Source organism: Sinohyriopsis cumingii, chromosome 14 (genome assembly GCF_028554795.1).
Source record: "Sinohyriopsis cumingii isolate HCF-2022 chromosome 14, ASM2855479v2, whole genome shotgun sequence".
Taxonomy (NCBI): Eukaryota; Metazoa; Mollusca; class Bivalvia; order Unionida; family Unionidae; genus Sinohyriopsis; species Sinohyriopsis cumingii.
Genome location: NC_142974.1, coordinates 37886340 through 37902199, shown reverse-complemented (window position 1 = coordinate 37902199; position 15860 = coordinate 37886340). Strand labels below are relative to the sequence as shown.

The following is a 15860-nucleotide window of genomic DNA, read 5'->3' as shown; positions in this document are numbered from 1 at the left end:
ATTGGAGTGGTCTTGGAATTCCAATATCCATTTGGTTAGCTTAGAGAGCGTCTGACTTGCATTAGCCAGCATGCCTTTCCCTGACTTTTTCAAGCTCACTTTTTGGTTGCTTTCCTGCTTTGTGAAATCCTCTCCCGCAAAATGAATGTGTGTATCATTTATCTTCTAAATGTCTTCAATATAATTTTTGCAATACTTCCAGTGAAGTGGTTTCCTATTCAGAACCGTCACATTTATGTATAAAAACAACAAGTTCACTAAGATAGTTATTCAGTAGAAGTGGGTGGACGTTTTCTCTTGTCCTAATCTCTGTCTCCCCACTCTCTCTTTACATCCAGAAACATCGCTGAACATTTGCTGTTTTACATTTCGTTGCGTCATCGCTTTTTTATTGTACGTTTTCTGATTTTCATTGAAATTTTCTACGTCACCTTATCAGTAGATATGTTGCCTCCACATTTATCTCTTCCTCACACGGCCGAAGAAATAATTCTGTATCTTCTAGATTCATCTCAAGCAATAGCTTGGTAAGTCAAAATTTTGGACGCGGTCAGAGTTCGTTGCCATTTTTATTTCGACGTAGACAAAGGAAGTTCTTCAAACGCTGGCACAAAATTACCATACAAGGAAGCGGTGAAAATTGTTACTTAACTCCGGTCAATATGCTGGGTATTGATCCGCAACAAAAACGGTAACTAATGGGACTATATATGTAAATATTACTATCATCACTCTCCTACTGTGGTCATCACTCAAACATTTTCAAACAACAGGGTGATGGTTCACTCTTACAATCATGACATCATTAGTATTGTCCTCACTCTGATATTTATCAGCGACATGGTGATGTTTAACCAGTTCAGGGATCGATTTCCTAGTATTGTTGTCACCCAAATATTTAAATGCAACAGGGCGACAATTCACTCTTATAATCATCACTTGATTCTTATTATGAATCCCTCTTAAACATATAAAAGCGACAGGGTGATAATTCTCTCATGCAATCACTATTACCGTCGCCACTCAAACATTTAAAAGCAACAGGGTAATATTTCACTCTCACAATAATTGCTTTATTAGTATTATTTTCACCGAGCAGCAACAGGGCGAAAGTTTACTCTCACAGTCATAACGTTATTATTATTAATAATAATAGTATTACCTCGCAAGCATTTAACAGCGATTTAATTATTGTACAGATTATTACACAGCCATATTATGGATTAGTATTGTATTGGGTAAAACAAAGGAAATAATACACATACTTTGTTACGCCCCTTTACAGTTGTCAGAAGATAAAATGTTGATGAAAATGACATACTATTGTGCGACGTAGCCTAATGGTTCGTGAGTATGTGTGCATAAAGGTAATATTGTTTATATAATGCTTCAATGTAATAAATATTAAAAACTGAATAGTATCATATAAAGTGAAAATGCGCTGATGCAACCATTTGTGAGACCAGACAAAAATGGTCACACAAGCGGGGTGATGTAAATATTGCGTTTACACTTTCGGAATCCGTCAGGCTATGGTTATATATTTATAGGTTACTGCATTTGTATGGGAAAATAAGAACGAGTTTGTTTCTGTCATTGAATGTTTGAAATCATAATGTGGGAAAAATATGAAGTCTTTCAATTGCAATTATCAAAAAGACGCTATGGAATTTAATGCTTATTTCATTTTGTGTGCAGTAAGGAGGATGTAATTGCACTGATCATCGAAATTACAGTACAATTTCGAAATGTGTAATCAAGATTGAGAACCGATGACATGACTCATGTAATTCGGATTTGCAGAACTAAGAAAGTACATTCTGAGAAAATTCAGGATGTAAAACTGTAAGCATATTTTTTTTGCCATTCTTATCACCAGCTAAAGAAGACAGTATATGACTTGTCACTTGTATGTTACTTGTAAGGACCCTTTCTTGCGTCTGTTTTATACTGTTGCTAGCCTAAATCCGAAACATTGTATCAGCAAATTTAACGCAGAATGTGCCAAAGCAGCTGGTATGTGGCAGTCCATGAAACATCTGTTTTAGTTCATTCAGAAACAAATTTAAACAACCACAACGCAAAGCGCCTCTTACGCGACTGTACATGATTTGTTTACAAATCAAAGGCGCTGGCGCTGGCGTCTGCGTCCATTGTGACATAGGCAAATTATTCATCCCCCATCCCGCTTGCCCGGCAGTTTAGATCCCTCACAGTACTAATCACGGGAAGTAAATTTGAAATATACTACTTCCGGGTCATTCTATTTTTACGGTGCAAAAAATATTAGCACACAATTGGAGGTAGCTCACTTTATGTTATTCAATTCAATTCAATGCTTAAGAAAGCGGAAATAAATAGGTAAAAAGGCAATCATTTATTTTGCAGATGAATAAGTGTCAAATAATTAACATTCAGCAGAGGAAATATGCATTTATTTCATCGATATTTGTGGCAAGAGTGCAGAAAAGGACGACGTGCTTTGTGGGCATAATTCCATCTGCTTACAACACTTTCGTCTGCCACAAGACAGGCAGGAGGACAACAAAACAGCCTGCAACCCACCTTTAATAGTACTATATATATATATATATATATATATATATATATATATATATATATATATATATATATATATAGATATATATATGTGTGTGTGTGTGTGTGTGTGTGTGTGTACATATGCTGATAAATTGTTATATCAGAAACAAAGTAGACATGCACAAAGCAATTATGATAAATTATTCAAGGTTTTGTGGGTCTGTGATCGAGACCGTTGTTGTCATCACCTCCCAGCAGCGTGGTCGATTAGTGTGAATTGTCCTGTTTTTCAGGACACTTGGCGTCGACAACTGCCTGCTGCTGTTGTATATAAATGTGTTGCAGATAAACTTCATTATCTTGATTATTGTGAAAGAATGTTGTTATGTATAACTGTACTATGCGTAGTATTTTCATGAACAGTTCGTACTGGTCATTTAGTTAATAATTATATACTAATTGTTTCTTATCAATCGTAAGTTTGCACTCTAATGGTAAGCCATTCTTGTATAGTGCGTACATTTATTAATACTGTTCAAAGGTTGAGCTGTACTATTAATCCGAAGTAAACATCACGTGATTTAACTTCATGACATGAGTTCTGAAAGGCCAAACTAATCTAATTCCAAAGTAGTTAGTGAAACCCACTGGGCCTTGTTGACAGTTGAGATTATCGCTTCTATATTGTGTATGAGCTTTGTATTTGGGATGTAGTAATACCAGTCTTTGAAGTTATTCAGTTATATTGAGAGGATTCATTCATTTACTTATCATTCGTTGAAACTACCTTGCTCTAACATTCATTTAGAGACATTTGGATATTGAATAACTGTAACAGAATTACTATGAATTCATTTAAAGACATTTGTGCATTACATGATTGCGATTCTTTGATACTGTTGATATATCATTACACTACAGAACATTATTCGGAATACTACTGGAACTCATTCTGATTGTTCGATACTTTTGGAATTGAAAGAACATTTATGACTGTTTAGGATTTCATTCGCCATACTAAAAATTATTTTACTCTGTTACTTTGGATTTTAGGGAAATAAATTATATTTTAAAGCTCAGAAAACTGGTTGGCTTCCACTCCTTTTTCTGCTTATTTTAATAACAAGGTCGTAACAATATTTTTATAAGTTTTTACGATATATACTTGGGTCCCAGAATAGCCGAACGGTCTAAAGCGATCGCCTTTACCAATCACTGCCATCTCACCTCTGTCCGATCTGGTTCGAGCATCGGGCTCGACCAGTGTAGGTATGTGAGAAGCTGCCAGTTGCATTCCATGAGTAGGTTGTTCTTAACGGGCGTTCACGAGTTCTTCCTTCACCAGTTATACTGGCCGCCATATAAATACTGTCTTGTGCTGAGAAATGGCATTAAACCAAAAACAACAGCAACAACGATAGCTATTTTATCAATGTGAGAATACACAACTATTTACTACTTATCTCAATGTTGGTGTGCACACAGGTCACACAATAATACCCCACAGTGTTGATGTGTACATACACACACAATCACAGATACTTCAGCACAAAGATAACATATCCACTTACTTTTATGTTTGTTTATCTTTCAATCTGTTTCTCTATCCGTCTCTTTTCCTCTTCATTCACACGCGTCCACGCACAAGATGAAAAGATGCACTTGTTTATGTTTATCTCGTTTTCTTTCCTTATTTCTGCCATTATTGAAATACTGTACGCATTTCAGTTACTTCCATTGGTCAAACTGATAAGATATCGGGCACAGAATATTAACAATGTTTGAGTTAAGTTTGGGCTCGGTCAGTATAATTAGTCACATGGTTCTGGTAACCGGAACACCATCTAACATTTCTTATCCCGTTTCCAAGTTCCAGTGTTTCTCAAAATCGATCACTTCCATTAAGGTATTATGGGATTGCGAACTACATAAAATAAATTACTTAACTCCGAAATTAATGTGCATGACAGCATAAAAAAATACGAACCTCTGGTTCTTCCTCCACTATTTATACTGGCCGCCATGTATAGCCCATCTTGTGCTGAAAAATGGTGTTAAACCCTACAGCAACACGTTAAATGTTAACTGTTAGAAAGTATTGATATTTGCTCTCGATTTTATGAGACAGAAAATAAATATATAGAATTTAAACAGTTTCAAAGAATGTGCAAAATCAAACAATATGACTTACAATTGTATCATGTATGAGACTCAGCTGGTTCGAATCGGACAAATGTATCAATCTAAGATATCTACAACAGCGTGTCATTGAGCAAGGTACTCGGCTAGCTCTGCATTATGTAACCTAATCTTGTTACAGTTCCCAAAAAACAACTACTGCGTGGATTTTGCCACACTTTTAAAAGCACAATTCGCTCCTGTGAATACATGTCACCTAATTATTTTTTCCTTCGTTATCTCATTGTGTAAAATTATTGGTATAATCGTTAAACACTGGAGAGAGAAAAGAGTAATATACAATTTCTCAGTTAAAGCTGAAGAAACAGCCCTGAAACATGGCAACATACATAATTGTATATTATTTATTTTTCTCGTGTTCTCATCATGTATCTGTATATGCTTGGAACAAATCTATTTTACTTATATGTTATATATTTGACGTTCTAGTCCCAGTGAACTAAATGCTTGAAATATTGAATTTGAGCTATTTACATTCTATCTAGAAATGTTACATCTTATTTGATGGAAGCTAACATCTCTCTGTGGTCTCATATCGTTCAATTAGAAATAGCCATTAATACAGACTATTTAGAATACTATGACATGCTTATGCGTGTGAACATGAAAGTTTATCGATGTTAGATTGGTGATTTTGGTCATTAAAATAATTTCGTGATCAAGTTCCAGTTTGAAGCGTGACTACTTTTCGAAATCCTACATTAATTCAAAAGGTCATATACAAACGAAAAAAAAAACAAACAAAAAAAACCCAGCAAAACAAAAAAACAACAATAAAAAATACTGATTTTGACATTAGGCTGATTCATTTGGTCAGACTAGGTATTGTAAATATGCGTATAGGATTGACAGACGAGCCGTGTGGAAAATATTTAAGAAATAGATTTGATTGGTAATCAATTTAATTTGCGACTGATAACAGGTTATAGCTGGATTAGTTTACTATTTCAAACGAGTTGCATTTTTGTCTGCAATTTGTGTACCCTCTAATTTCCACAGCACCATCAACCCATACAAATTAACATTATTTAGTCCTCTACTCTATCTTGTTGTTCTTGTAAATGTGTGCAAATTGAAGGTTCTTAAGAAAATTATTCATAATTGCCAATAATTATTAGAACCCCCCCCCCACATGAGTTAAACAGGAAAACAAATTCTGACCCAATTAAAATGCATGCTACCGATGCTGCATACGTTTGTGATGAATTATTTTGTCATACTAAATGCTGTTATTAATGAACGCTCCAACGTAACGCTTTATTATACCATCTCCTACGAGAGAACAGCTTATAGTTCTGGTAAAATATCATCTTAGATCACTGATTGATTTGAACAGTAAACATAATAATTCCTACTCATTATTGGTTTACGTCAACACTAGTCATAATATTTGAACTGGACCCTTCATCAAAATCACTTTAGTCTGATGATAGCCAAAATGATTCTACTAACTACTGTCACAAAAACATTTAAAACCTACTACTAGGAAATATTTGGGATCAGTTCGGATGAATGCGATCTTGTAATCTATAAGCTTTGCCTCAATTCGGTTTTTGCAGGTATCATGCCACCTCCATAACCATCAACCCCAGCCCTAAAAATATAAGGTGCACTCTAGAGAAAAAATTCCCAAGTTTACATTCTTGGCATGTATGTGAAGGCAATTCCATAATGTACAAAAGCATCTGATAATACAAGGATCTGGCAATTTATATACATTAAAACAATACATGTAACGACATATTCATTAATGGGTACTGATCTGAATTAGTATCTTCGGCTTTGCATTAGTCTGTGGAGGGTTGTTTGCATGCTAAAATACATAATTGAGGCATCTATACTCTGCCAAAACACATTCGGGAACTATAATTTATCTAAAGAAAACCAGCGGCAAATTCAATCTAGGCCAGTCCGATAGTCAAACAGCAGAAGAAAGATTTATATTGAACAAGCTCATTTCCAGATATATCTGATGAAATTTTACTACATAATCTTGTTCATGTCAGATCACATTTGATGTTTTATAAATTCGAAATAAAAGAAAGGTCGGAAGCAACACATGAAAGAACATAGTGAAAAGAAGAAGCGTTTGGCCATGTGTTGATGCAAGTAATCAACAACAAGTATGTATCGTGAAATGATTTGCTTAGGCGTGGCTACTTTGTTCATCGATTAGAATGTATCCTAATTTAGATTTCATTCCTAAAACATGTATTTAAATGTCACTTCTATCTATATATCTATTTTAAAAATGTTCTTACTGTTGTAAATATCATTTTTTCAAAATATAGCACAACAACGAACACTTATTCATATTGTGGTGGAGGTAAAAGGATCGATCACTAACATAATATGAGGATATTTTTTCTGACTAGCTAGGTCACCAAAATAATTAATTAAAAAAAACCCATAAACTTATTGTGGTGATTACAAAATTCCCGACACCATTTGATCAATATGGTAACGGGGACTAACTAATTTCCAACATGGGAAATTCATGACTTTCAATATTTGACAAATTAACGGGAGACTTTAGATGTTAAGAAATGTGTTCGTGTGCGTGATGACTTTCGAACTTAAATCAGCACCTTTTTTAAAAAAAAAAACAAAGATTGGTTAAATCTCAGCTAGATGTGGACAGTGTTAACGATATAAATATATTATAAAATAAAACGACCTTTCATTTTCTCCGTCGGATATTTGAAAGGTCATAAAAAGGCATATGGTACATTGGCTGTGGGATTGTGCTCAATAGCTTTTAATTTTATGTAGCCATTTTATCCGACAAACACACAATCTTAAAATTAAAACGAGAGAGAGAGAGAGAGAGAGAGAGAGAGAGACAAAGGGAGAGAGAGAGAGAGAGAGAATTTAATCTTACAGTTGCCATCATAAGGAGTCATGCATAATTCATACACTGCATGTAAGATGTACCTTCCTTCCTTTCCAGGAAGTTTGATAAAGTGTGTCGTCTCATTCTGAATATAAATTAATAGATTGTAAAGTCCATATCTAATCAATACACCATGAAGAGCAAATATAAGCGTTGGAAATGCATGTAGCAATACGAAATTTGCACGCACCCACGAGATTTAAAAATAGGGACAGATTAATACGGTATCTTATAAATTCATTATGATCTTAATAATTCAAACATTTAAAATAGAAGATCAGGGTAATATATTACGAAAATTTAGCAAGTGCTCTTAGAGGTGCTAAAGGGAATATTACCGATGGAAACACCCTGTTAAATGAAATATCAACAAGTGATTTAATCGTCACTGAAATTATGTCAGTAATAAATTATGGATATTACCCGTGAATATTGCAAAAAATCTCTAGTTTTCTTAATTTGGGTTGACATTTAATGCAATCAACTGCATATTGCACTGGGCTTCTAGCTATTGCATACATACATCATAGCTGTTTTGGTAATATCACTATTTGTCCTTAGCACCGCTCACCCTCATTTATATAGAAGTATCCTTACTAATTGCACAAAAAATTAGACATTTTACAGGCCCGTTACTGATACCATAAAGTTAACTTTCAAGGTTTTTGGCTTCAAATCGAATCGAACGGTTTTTAGGTATCAAAGCTTAACGTTATCTTGTATTGACAATAGTTTACTATACTATTTGTGTCACTTAATCAGTTATATTCCACCCAACTTAACCTGTGTAACGTACCGCAGTACAAACACTCACATTGAACAACAATTTGTGTGTGTGTGTGTGTGTGTGTGTGTGTGTGTGATTTGGATTTTCAACGTAGCTTTACCAATTTTTCAGTCATATCGCTACGATGTCTGCAATGTGGCAGTTTATAGTGATGTCTAGCACTGGGCATCATGCCGCAGACATGTAGGTTGATATCCCATCCAGTCACATTATCCTGACACCAGGCCGACCAGTCCTAACATTAACCTCTTAATGCTGAGTGACAAGCTAGGCAGCGAATAACAATTTGTAGCTCTGCTGCTGGTCTTAGATAAAAAAAGTTAATGAGATGTGGTGCAAGAAAAGGATTAAAATTAAATAAACCACAATTTAAATATACCACAATTTAATAGCAATGAGTTGTTATTTTGTCTGTTGCTGTTGTTGCTGTCATTTCTCATCTGCTTTTTAGAGGCTTGCTGCTTGTACTTTAACCAGTTTTAAAGATAAATGATCGCGTTTGGATAGCTGTGATAACTAACAGTCAACAGCTAACCAGTAAAGTTTAATATAAAATGGCTGATGATCGCTATTGAAAAGGTTTACCGTATTTAAATAGTGGCGAACACGTGTGTTTGGGACTGGTGAAAACTCCAGCCAAAATCCGATGATGTAGAAATATCTTGAATATTTTATTAAACTTGTTGCTTTACTCTGAAATCAAAGTTTTGCTTCGCCTGTAACAGTACCCCCCCCCCCCGACACACACACACACACACAAATGAACCAGATCTACATATCGAAGGCGCACAACTTTGTTTCAGTGCCTATTTTTTTTATATCTAATCATATAACAGACGAAAGTATATGTTGTACATAAATTGATTTAGATGTTGAACTCCCTAAACCTATTCATCTGCACAAATATTGCATACATCTCAGACGTTGTTTTGTTCCTCCTAGGATAGGGTTAAGACTCATTATATTTGTGGAGAGATTGTATTTACAAAACTTCATTTGATTAATTTTACATGTGGATTGTAGCGTCTTGCTCTTTCTATAAACATTGATTCTGAGAACGATATTAAGATATACATTTTTGCTGGGTATTGCGTAAGATAATCGCTTTATTTATTACGGATCGTTTATGTATGCAAAAGGCAGATCAACATATGAACGGTGGAAGAACTATACGAATAATTTATGAAAATATGTTTTTGTTGTGACGTTGAGCTGAGATACAGTATTTAGGTAGGAATATGACTCGTACACTATGCACATTTTGAAAAAAGTAAGCCAAAATAGTTTTAGAGGTAGTAAGTTCTAACAATAGCAAATACAAGACAAACTTTTAAAGTTTTGCGGAACGAAATCGAATATATATTGTGGAAGTGTCACACAACAAATAAAAACAATGGTAACTATACAGCATGGAGTTATATTTTGCATTGGAGATCAAAGAAGAAGTACTGCAGAAGTGTTTTTTAATTAACTGAATAGGATATAAAAAAGTGCTCACGAATAGTCGATAAATTGACACAAGTTAGGTTTACAAGATTCCGATAAAGTTATTGATGCAGTTTAACTTTGCCTTCTAAGCTGGATAGAAATATCTCGTCATTTTGATTTTCTTTTACAGATAGTTCATGAGACACTATTTTAAATTTAGATATGTCTTTAGCAATTGATTACTTCAAATACATCATGACAATACCCGGACATTGAAGTTCGGAGGCATCCAGCCAGCTACAAGAATGAAACCTGATGCTCCAGATAACAAGAAAAAAGGAGCGTGAATCCAATAGCTTGTGCAGCAGAACACATGATCAACCGCATTTCAAAGGCAAGGAGATATTGTATTTGTTCACGCACAAAATATGGTTTACAGGTATTGGTTACCTGACATGGTTTTAGGTAACGGACCAACACAATCTACCATAAGTCTACTAAATGGTAGGTTGTAGATGAGCCCTATGTATCTTCTGATCGGGTTTTCCTACCATTTGACTAGTATGACAAGATCTACTGTATTTACCAACATCACTTGATTTTTGGCCAATATAAGTGAGTCAAGCTCTTCTGATAAGTCTTATCAATACATAAATGACTAGCCAAAGGAGTGTCATGGATCAGACTAAGTGTGTCCTGTCTGTAAGGTTTTGGAACTACAATTTGATAATTCACTGACCACTCGTCACCAGCAGGTACCTCGGCAAGTCTCTATTTTCTGATACGAATTCCATTTTTAATGAAATAACCGACAGGAGCTTCAGTGGCTTCAGTTTTACTAATATCTTTTTGAAGCAAACAGGAGATCTCATGATCTATTTCCTGTTCGACGACTATTGATTGTCGTTTGTCACCCTGATTAGAATAAAGAGAATGAGTAGTTAAAAGAGGATCATTGTGATCAATATCCTTTGATTGATCCAAACAAGGAGTGAACGTGACCTCATCAAAGCCTGACCAATACAAGTGTCAGATAAAGTAATACTTTCCTTATCAACGTCATTCCGAAAAGCTTTCTTTGCCATAGCTCTGGTAGCTGCAGAAGCTGGGAATAAATCAGGGAATTCTTTTTCAGTTGGATCGACTTTGTGATCCAAGCAAGGCTTGTCAGTTACAAGTGGATTAACCACAACCTTGTCTCCAACTAGGTCGTTGCCTAGTAATAAATGGATGCCCTCAACGGGTAAAACAGAGACTGTGCCGAATGTCACGGGTCCTGAGACCCAGTCTGATGGCAAATATACACAATGGTGAAGAACATTAAAAGAGCCGCACTCTACTCCCTGAATAAGAACACTCTCATTAGAAGAAGACTTCTCAGGAAAAGGAAAAGCACCTGACAATAAAAGACTCTGAGAAGCTCCCGTGTCCCTTAAAATTTTAATAGGGATAGGATTGGCCGAATCACCCAAGAATGATATAGATTCCTTCGAAATGAATGGTTCATACATCTCCATAATTACGTCTGACTGGGGTTTATTAGACCCAACAAATGTATTGCTTTCAATACATGACCATGACCTTGACCTCTTAGAAATAAGAGCATTTGGAATACGTCTGTCTTGATTCTGATGCCTATTTTTCAATTTGTAGCAATCAGAAATAACGTGTCCTTTTTTCTTGCAATAGCTACACGCAGGAAGAGACAAGGTTCTTGAATCAAGTTTACCAGAAGCTTGATTTTTAGAAGTTTTTCCAGTCTGAGTTTTAGAAGGGCTTGTATTAGGCTGAAATACTTTTCTGCCAGAAGACACTTGAGAATAAGTCTTATTTACAAACGAAACTTTATGAACTAAAGCATAATTGTCAGCGGCACGAGCTGCATTTTCCTAGGTTTCCATCTTATGCTCGTCAATATAAACCCTAATGCCACAATGGACACAGTTCGTAAACTCTTCAACCAATATGAGTTGTCTGAGACTTTCGTAATCTTTATTAACCTTTCTAGAAGAGCACAATCTATCCAATTGTCGTGCTTTATCCCATGCAAATTCGAGATAGGTCTGGTCAGCTTCTTTTTTTTTTTTATAGTTTCTGAATTTTTGCCGATAAGCCTCAGGGACTAACTCATAACCCATCTAGATAAAGTCCTTAACTACGTCATAGTCAGCACTCAGCTCTAGTGACAGTGAAATGTAAATATCACGAGCTCTAATAATGAGTACCCATTCAAGTAATAGAGTCTAGTACTCTCTTGGCCACTTCAAACTCTCAGCAATTTTGTCAAATTAAGCGAAGTATCTGTCTACCTCGTCTTCAAGAAAAGAAGGTACTAACTTGATATTTCTTAAAACATCAAAAGTAGGGGATCGTTTTCCCTTTTCCAGCTCTAATTCTTTCAACCAAATTTGAAATTACATTTCTATCTCTCTTTCTTCTTTATCTAATTGCATTTGTTTTTCTTGTAACTGCATTTGTTTTTCTTGTAACTTCATTTGTCTTTCTTTCTCTTTGTCTTCCTTTCGCGAATACACATGCCTTTCTCTCTCCTCACTCTCTTTTTGCAACTTCATTGGTCTTACTTCTGTCTCTTTCTGAAACTGCATTTGTCTTTCATCTCTCTATTTCCGAAACTACATTCGTCTTGCTTCCATCTCTATTTCCATTCGTATCCTTTCGATCTGAAACTGAACTTGTCTTATCTCTGATTCCAACTTGCTTTTAGCTGTACTTCCATATTCAAGATTCTCAACCACTCCTGAGTAAAATTTAAAAACAATTCTCTACTTCTGACGATATTTCACAAAAAACTTCCCGATTTCACAAAAGATTTCAAAAACTAGGGGAATTCAAATTTCGAAAACAAAGTCGTTTGAAATATTTTAACCAAAATTCAAGATTATCCGAGGACAAGCGACCAATTCTTATGTTACGTGTTTATGCTCGAATAAACAGTAACACAAAAAAGAGTGAAAACAAGAAGCTTTGCCAAAGTTAACAAATAATTTATTTCCCTGGAAATATACTACAAAAATTAAAGAAATAGAACTTACTGTTTTCAAAATCAAATCCAAAAATAATCCAAGAATAATACACGAATACAATTTTAGAAGTCCTAATAATAAAATGTTCTAATGATTTCTAGTTCGAGTCCCAACGAAGAATCCAAGATGGAAGGCGATGATGTATACTGTATCCTGTACTGTGTTGAAATCTGCATTTCCTTGTAGAAACACAAGAAATAATCCGGTGCTTGGATTAATGAAATTTCTTTGTTCAAGAATTCTGCATGAGCACTCAAAATATTTCCAGAGAAACGAATTAATCTTTCAAAATCCAAATAAGTCGAATAAACATTAAAATGTAATTCCCAAAATGACAAAACAAAAGAAACACCTTACGTCCCAGAGTTTAGAAGCCCAATTGAGATTATTTCTCTAAATAATGGTTTTAAACTTGAATATTGAGCAAAACACATGCCCTGGTATGTGATTATGTTTACATATAAAACACCCACGTAACCGCAGTATGACCTTGATAAAGTCCAATCATTTTACTCCGATAAAAAATTACGTGATTATGTTTACATATAAAAATAAACCACGTAACCGCAGTATGACCTTGATAAAATCCAATCATTTTACTCCGAGAAAAAATTATTTGCTTCACTAAAAAATATTTACATGTCGAGGGTCAAGTATCCAATACAGCATCAATTTCGCAATTATGATTCACACATTAAAAATGAATAAGAAAAGAAGTTGATTACTTGACCCCCACTCAAGGCCAGGAACTAAGTCAGAATTAGTGTTTCTAATATTAGGTATTGATGAAAAGATTCAGGTCAAATTAAATTTTCTGGGATAATATCAAATTTCGAGTAAACAAACTTACATTAAATTGACATAATGAAATTAAAAATAAAAAGATTTTAAAACTTACAAACAATTAAATTAAGTCAAATATAAATAAAATCAAATATACGTAAAATAATTGTAAATTAAAAGTTCGGACTTAGTAAGGGCAGTCTGGAAAGAGACGAAATATATGTTTCCAATACAATTAATTTATATCTAAATAGTTTGAAACCCATTCCAATGGACGGAGTGCAGAATCTTCTCATTAGTATATCAATTTGTTTTGAACAAGAAGTATGTCGTTAAAATTGTGCCAAGACAAAAAATATAACGGTGATACAATTTTTCTCAAAGTTAATTTTTAAGTGTTACGCAATACACAATGCTTGTAATTTCACAGATGTTGTAATATTCAGCACATATTTGTGGATATTAGTTTCTATCTCCTGTTCATATTCAACCGATAATGAGGTTGATCAGTTTTTGTCAAGTATAAGTACATAAGTGATCCTTCTATAGAGGCAGACATCACTTGTATCATAAACGTCAATATCTAGAAAATCATTTCATATTTACTAATGTCAAAATGAAAATGTAAGGCACTAAGGCACCTCACTAATACTGTGCGCATTATTATTTACAATATTTGATCTAAACAAAATTTGCAAATTGTGGTTATTTAAAGTTATAATTAGTATTTATACCTATAATTTTTGCAACACTACTAAAATTTACGAAAGTTTTACGAACAGCTAGATTCATTACAGTAAGATCTTTTGTTTCATTTCAGGTAAATATAGAACAATATATTACAACACATCATACTGTTATTGAAATTATTATTTGTTTAATTGACAAATGTAAAATTCAAGGTATGCAAATGAGAGTAACAAAATAAAGAAAGATGAGTAACCACCACGTGTCTTTATTTTGCTTTAGTTTTTGTGTGGGGGATGGGGATTGGGTTGGGCTAGTGCAAATGTCCTGAAACTTGATTATGTTTGTCTTCATTCCATTCTGGGCACACCAGTTGACTTTGGTCTAATTCTCCTTTTGCAGCACATCCTGAAGTATAATCAAGTACACACAGTTGTACTGTGTTACCTGCTGCCGCGATAACAAAATGTGTCATATATTGTCTATTTATATGTCGATTAATCTGAGACGGGGACTCGATGTTTTGAATCAAGCAACGCCCCAATTTTTAACATGGGATTCGAGTTTGGAAACAGCTAACGATATCCCTGTTAAATAATAACATATCTCCATTAAAACACACACACACACACACACACACACACACACACACACATATATATATATATATATATATATATATATATATATATATATATATATATATATATATATATACCGACTGTTGTATCACAGAACATTGAATATATCTGAGTTCTTTCATGGCTGTTTCAACGATATAAATATTACGCCAAAAATGGTCCTTCTATTCCCTCATTCGCTTCAGACAGGATGCAAAAACGGAACTTCTTCTGTTTATTTTGAAGTAAACTTAGTAGATCTTATTGGCTCTTGAAAATATATATACTAAAAACGTCACGACGGATTTTTATGTCGAGATACAATGTTTAAAATGAAAATGTAATCTAGATATAGTCTTTAAGTTAAAATGCAGAGAGAGAGAGAGAGAGAGAGAGAGATTACCGCTATATGAGTTATCCAACAATCCGTGTTATTACATTTATGATGCACAACCTTACTTTCCAGGTTTATCTTTTGAAACAAAGTTTGATGAGCTGGTTTTCCCAATGTATGTTTTTGTAAACGAAATTAGGCTGCTGTATTCAGCCCACACTTAAGATATCAAAATAAGGCCACAGGAGTGCCGTACCATCGTAAATATATCGTGCAGCAATGTTTGTTGTGTTACGATGAAGTCGACAATGTATTATGCGATCTTTCTTAGCGAGTCGAACCCTTTTATCGGTTTATAAAAACGTTCGGTTTACTCGGACCGTACCCACTACTTTATTTCACAGTCTAAATGTTGTTATGTTCCGAATAATATATTTTTTGTTTTATCGGGCAAATGCATATTTTGTTCGTCATGACACAAATATTCTTTGGAATCACCTCTTCACATGAGATTAATATTGACTTCTGGTTTATTGTATCACAG

At 34.4% G+C, this 15860-nt stretch overlaps 1 long non-coding RNA gene across 1 annotated transcript; it reads right to left on the bottom strand.

Annotated features, from left to right (window-relative positions):
* Positions 1-4532: 4532 nt before the first annotated feature.
* Positions 4533-15617, bottom strand: LOC149783601 (uncharacterized). The gene is made up of 3 exons (XR_016414043.1): positions 15386-15617; positions 7622-7718; positions 4533-4582 (listed from the first exon to the last, which is right to left on the bottom strand). It is a non-coding gene; the product is annotated as an uncharacterized LOC149783601 (long non-coding RNA).
* Between the last annotated feature and the right edge of the window lie 243 nt (positions 15618-15860).